At 47.8% G+C, this 6,000-nt stretch overlaps 1 protein-coding gene across 1 annotated transcript in view; it reads left to right on the top strand.

The window, feature by feature from the left end:
• The first annotated feature begins 3,881 nt into the window (after positions 1-3,881).
• The window catches only part of FNDC1 (fibronectin type III domain containing 1), a 156,049-nt gene continuing 153,930 nt past the window's right edge, over positions 3,882-6,000 (top strand). Inside the window, exon 1 of the mRNA XM_032407545.1 lies at positions 3,882-4,331. The gene's annotated coding sequence lies outside the window, so the exon portion shown is untranslated. The remainder of the gene's footprint in view (positions 4,332-6,000) is intronic.

Raw genomic sequence — 6,000 nt, 5'->3', positions numbered from 1 at the left:
GCCCCCTCCCCTCTAAAACCCTGTTTGTTTCTCAGAGTCCATAGTCTCTCATGGTTCATCTCTCCCTCCAATTTCCCTCCCTTCATTTTTCCCTTCCTTCTGATGTCCTCCATGCTCTTCCTTATGTTCCACAAATAAGTGAAACCATATGATAATTGACTTTCTCTGCTTGACTTATTTCACTTAGCATAATCTCCTCCAGTCCCATCCATGTTGATGTAAAAGTTGGGTATTCATCCTTTCTGATGGCTGAGTAATAGTCCATTGTATATATGGACCACATCTTCTTTATCCATTCATCTGTTGAAGGGCATCTCGTATCTTTCCACAGTTTGGCTATTGCGGACATTGCTGCTATGAACATTGGGGTGCATATGGCCCTTCTTTTCACTACATCTGTGACTTTGGGGTAAATACCCAGGAGTGCAATTGCTGGGTCATAGGGTCTATTTTTAATTTTTTGAGGCACCTCCACACTGTTTTCCAAAGTGACTGTACCAACTTGCATTCCCACCAACAGTGTAAGGGGGTTCCCCTTTCTCCACAACCTCTCCAACATTTGTTGTTTCTTTCCCTGTCCATTTTTGCCATTCTAACTGGTGTAAGGTGGTATCTCAATGTGGTTTTGATTTGAATTTCCCTGATGGCTAATGACGATGAACATTTTTTCATGTGTCTGTTAGCCATTTGTATGTCTTCTTCGGAGAAGTGTCTGTTCATATCCACAGAATGGGAGAAGATATTTGAAAATGACACTACAGATAAAGGGCTGGTATCCAAGATCTATAAAGAAATTCTCAACTCAACACCCAAAAAACAAAGAATCAGGGCACAGGAGGATATTCTTAACACGCCACCAGCCTCTTCGGCCCCCTCCCCTCTTCCCTTCCCAGAGGAGCTGCAGGAGTTACTTAGTCAGTCGGTGACCCTTGTTTCCATGGTGAGTTTGGGTGGAGCTAACATATCACAATTGTAAGAGGGGAGTGGAGGAGGGAGAGGATGCAAAGTGGGGAGTGGGGCTGAGGCCACTGGGTCTTTCTCCTTCCCTCTCTGCCCAGAGCAGTTCAAGGCAGCCACCCGGGGAAGGAAGGGTGTTTGCTCTGCAGGCTCAGCTTTCTCTGGGGGTGAGTTAACAACCTGGGTCCCTGGGACTAAGGCACTGTTTGGGCCCCATCAATGAGCTTAACTAGTAACTGCTTGGACAGTTGTAAAGATCTGCTGGGTGGGCACTCCTGTTTCGGAGAACCATGATGAATTAGATTGGATGAGTATCCTGAACACCTATACATCTTACACACATCTATACACGCACGTGAGTGTTCTGAGGAGTGGGCGGGAAATCGAGGAGATGTAGCAAGTATGCCGTGATCCTGCCGGCAGGAAAGTTAATATTGCACTTCTGTTGACATAACCTCCCCTAATCTAATGCAAATATTGAAAATGTATAATTGCATACTTTCCCAGGGAGAAAAAATGATTATCGTGGTCGTTAATGTTAACTCAATTAATGAGTTTCTAAATTTCTGAGTCCAGATTTGTTGCTGAGAACACACTATACACCTGTAAGCAACCCGAAAGGTCAAGTTCATGTAGATTTCTTTTTTAAATGATGGATTTCCTATGCGCCTCCTGGGTCGTTTTCTCCCCACTAGGTCCGTGATGTTGCCTGAGGGACGCAGCCTCTCGACCTCCGTTGCCAGGTGAAGGGCAGCTCTGTGCGGGCCTGCGAGGCGGCGCAGACCTGGAAGGTGTTGCCTTTGAACCAAGAGGAAGACAGTGATGGTCTTTTGACTCACCTCCACTCTGCAATGCCCAGCTAGTCCCTGAAGAGGAGGAGGTGCCTCTTGTGGGTCTCAGGGCTCAGGGTCAGCACGTCGGGGTGATGGAGGATGGGCTCACCCTGCTGGTTGGGGACCCCAGGCTTTTCCAGGGAGGAGGATAGGAATCAGTGTGAGGGAAGCCTGACAGATCGATTGGCAGGGAGTATGTGAGGAGCCTCCTCTCAAAACAAATCACCCCTAGTTTAGCTTCACATGGGGGTGGGGGGGTAATTAGCAGAGCAAACAGCAAAGAGGTGAATGACAGATTGTTCTTCTAAAACCTGAACTTTAAAATGTGGATTTACACCCAAGCACAGTAAAGCAGGTTGAGCCATTGTTTGGCCCTGCTTCAGTGAACAGCCAGTCCCCGCTCGTAATGTACATGTTAAGGATTTCCGCGAGAGTTTAAGCCTCGGACAATGATTCCCAAACTTTTTCATGCCATCGCACCCCAACACACGGTAACTTTACGTCCCACCAGCAGGTGAGCAGGGGCAGGGGACCCTGGCGCGCCCAGAGGCGTGCGGCCTCCCCCAGAGCAGAGGGGAGCGGTGTGGTGGCATACCTCGTTTGTGGCAAACGGTGGGAAGCTCTGACTTACTCATTTACTTAGGAAAAGTCTTCCCTAAAGGTTGAGGTCGGGTTTGGTCTGCTGCAAAATCGAAACAAATGACTCTAATTGAATGGTTTCCTTCCAGATAGCGATTCAGCAGCCGTGCAGAGCAAGGCTCATCTGGGAGGCTCGGGTGGTCGTAATTCGTGACTTGACTCCAATATATTCTCCTCGCGGTGCTTAGTTCCTGTTGCTCCTTCACAGTATGTTCACGTCCTGGTCATTTGCCCTGTTTCTGACAGAGACGGATGACCTCAGTAGGCATGTGTGCAAGAGTATGTGTGTATATACACGTGTGCGTGTGTGTTTGTGCAAGGAGGGAAGAAAAGGCAGGTGACCCTTCTCGGCAGCTCTGAGATTACGCCGTAGAGATGGCCACCTGCTTAGCCGTCTTGTCTGGTTACTCCGATTCCTGCTCGCCTCCACCGTCTTCCATTCCGAAGACAGACAGCAGTACTAACTCTGGAAAGTGAATATTTTATTCACGGAACCTTCTGTTTAATTCAAATGTGATGTTTGAATAAAGCTGTGCTGGGGCTTAACAACCCCATTTCTGTTATTTAAAACAAATACAAAAAATGTCACTTTTTCAGTATTTTCTGGGAATCCGTGATGTGGCGTGAGTCCTGGATTTGAGCTCCCCGATGAAAAGATGCCACTCGTTAGACTCGCTCTGTTCTCTGACCTTCCCACCCACCACACACCTCCCACCGCCTCTGCCCGCTTTCAAGATGAGCTGGTGTCCAGAATTGATACGCCCCCAGTGAAGCCTAAGGTTGTGAAGCAGGGGGTTTTCGACCTTTGCTGATGGCTAACAAACTAATTAGGGAGGGGGTCAGGATAGAGGAACTGGGTGGGCCTCAAACCCTAGGAGCTAGGAACTAGAACCTCCTCCACTGTTTCTAAATGCCTGGTTTTCTCTGAGTTTATTGAGAAAAATGCCTGATTATTTGAGGGATATATTTGCAGGATAATAACTCGCTAGTAAGGAGCACAACTTTGTCTGTCTCTTTACACCCATCAGAGCCTGCCTCTCTGCCTAACCCAGAAGTTGCGCTTTCAAGTGCCTGGGAGGCCAGGCAGGGAAAATGAAGGGGTGAGGAAGTGAGCCCAGTGTTACTGCCAATTATTTAAAGAGCCAGTACTCCAAAATTCTGTCAACTGTTTCTAAGCATGTATTTAAGTATTATTTAAATTTATTTATTTAAGCATAGTGCTCTGACCTCTGGCCCACTTCCTCCTAGGCACCTGCAGATTTAGAGCACAGGAAAACATCCAGATGATACAGAGCCTCTGGCAATTTGGGCAAAATATTTGAATTTTTTAATATGATGTTGTAAACCATATTGAGAGTAACAGATCTAAATCTGTCAGATAATTGTTTGAGCTTTAAAAAAAAAAAACAATGGACACACAGATAACATGACCTGTAAAAACAAGTAGATAAAGTTTCTTTCTTTAGAAGTCGGCTCAGCCAGTGGTCTTCCACATTTAATCTCCATGGAGACACTCTTTTCTTTCTCCTTCTCCTTTCATTGCTATTCCCCCCTAACTGCTCCGACCCCCCCTTTTTTTGCATTTCTTTGAGATCCCAGAAAAACAGGCCTCCCCTGGGGCTTTAGTTTCCCCACACCCCTCCCTATCTGAGTGATGTCATGAAAAAAAAGCACTTCAAGCTAACCATATTTCACAACACAGAGGCCTCCGCACTCGCAGCCTAGGGGAAATTTTTAAAACGCACTGAAATAGGAAACGAGTGATGTAGCAAATAACTGGTGAAGGGAAATAACCTTGCCCTTTATCTTTCCACGGGTGGTGAATTTCCGGCGGAGAGCCGGTTGGTGGCTTCCCACGGTGAAAGTGCCGGCCGCGCTCTGCTCCCCCAGCACCTGACACAGGTAAGGAGCTGGGGTACCCCCGGAGTCCTGAGTCGGCTCCTGGCCTGAACACGCTTGACCAGGGGGAAGGGAAGAGTGTGGTCAACGGCCTCACACGTGCGATTGACCGGAAGGGAGCCAGGAAATACTTAACTCTAGTTCACTTCCTCAGTGGGAACTCCTTCCATCTGTCTGTGGGTTTGGCAGAAAGGGAGGGAGGACAGTGAAGTATGGTTGAGTTACTGGTGGCTTTGCAAAAGGGAACAAAAGGGAAGAAGTGTTGTTGAACTGACTTGAGAAGTAGCAAGCCTGAGGTCTCCTAGGGGCTGGGGTTTGGAGGCAGCGGAGAAGCAGATCCTCTGGACACCATGGCCTGGGGTCATCTGCATTTGGAGTCACTCCGAGGGGAGTCATGGGGCACACAGCTCTCTCTCCAGGCACAGGTTTTATGTGAGTTCCTCCTGAAGTCTTTCAGGCAGCCTCATTGCCCAACGGTAGGCTTCCACTGTGGCTCTTCTCTGCGCATCCCCTTTTTCCTGCTATGTATTTTCAAGTTTGATGCAAACTTGGCACAAATTACCATTTCCTTCAATGAGGCTGACATTTCTTGAGTGCCTGCCACGGGCCAGGTTCATCTCTTTACTCATTCTTTCTAATCCTCATTATGCTCCTGTACCATTAAGCCCATTTTACAGGTGATGAAACTGAGGCTCAGGGATGTTATTTAATCTGCAGATCACATAGCTAGCAAGAGCTGAGAGCTAGCAAGAGCTTGACAGAGCTGAGAGCTGGGGCCAGGACTTTTCCTTCTCCAAATGTCCAAATTCTGCCTGCTAAGTATTTCTCATTTACCCTTTTCCTTGTCAACTTGCTGAAGTTCAGGCTCTTGTGGCCTGTTGCCTGCATCACGTCAACAGTGTCTGACAGTTTCTTTGCCCAAGATCTCAACACCCTCAGTTCTCTGTGCCCCTCCGTCCTCTGCATGACTATCTGGGGGATGTTTAAAAATGCATGCCCTTAAACCACTCTCAGGCTTAAAATCCTGTAGTATTCCGTGGCCTTTGAGATTCTCAGGGCTCTGTGCGACTGGCCCTGGCCTGTCTCCTGCTGTTTGCTGGGACGCCCCCTCCACGACCAGGGACTGCTTGCAGTGTGGACTGTTGGTCTCTCTGCAAACCTCTGTCATCTCATTGCCTGCTCGTCAGTCTGTGTTTGCTATTGCATCGCAGATTTCGTTTCTCCACCCCCAGCAGTGTGCTTGTGGAAAATGCTCGAGGGAGAGCAAGTGAACGAAGCATTTGAAGATGTGTTGAACCACATTTGAACTTCTATGTGCCTTGCTTAATTTCCTTTTGACTGAGGTCCTCTGGATTTATCTTGTCTGTTACTGGCTTATCCCCCGTAACCAGTTTGAAGCCACGGGGCAGAGTCGTGGAATGATGGGGAAAAGCAGCAGCTGGGGGAACCCCAGGGGGGCCGGAAACACCCTGGACCCTGCTCTTGAGCAGACACAGTGGGGTGAAGAGGAAAACATGCCAGCCAGTGCTCTGGAAGTATCTGATCCAACCTGGAATTATACTGAGGGTCCTTCTCCTTCCTTGCCCTTTCTATAATTAGGTAATAAATAAATAAAAGTATTTTTGATACCTTATAACAAATGACAGACACTATTCTCTCTCTATAGGGTGTC

This window comes from Phoca vitulina, unplaced genomic scaffold, assembly GCF_004348235.1.
Source record: "Phoca vitulina isolate PV1807 unplaced genomic scaffold, GSC_HSeal_1.0 scaffold9, whole genome shotgun sequence".
Lineage (NCBI taxonomy): Eukaryota > Metazoa > Chordata > Mammalia > Carnivora > Phocidae > Phoca > Phoca vitulina.
Note: the sequence above shows the minus strand (reverse complement) of the source record. Positions and strands in the feature narration are given on the sequence as shown.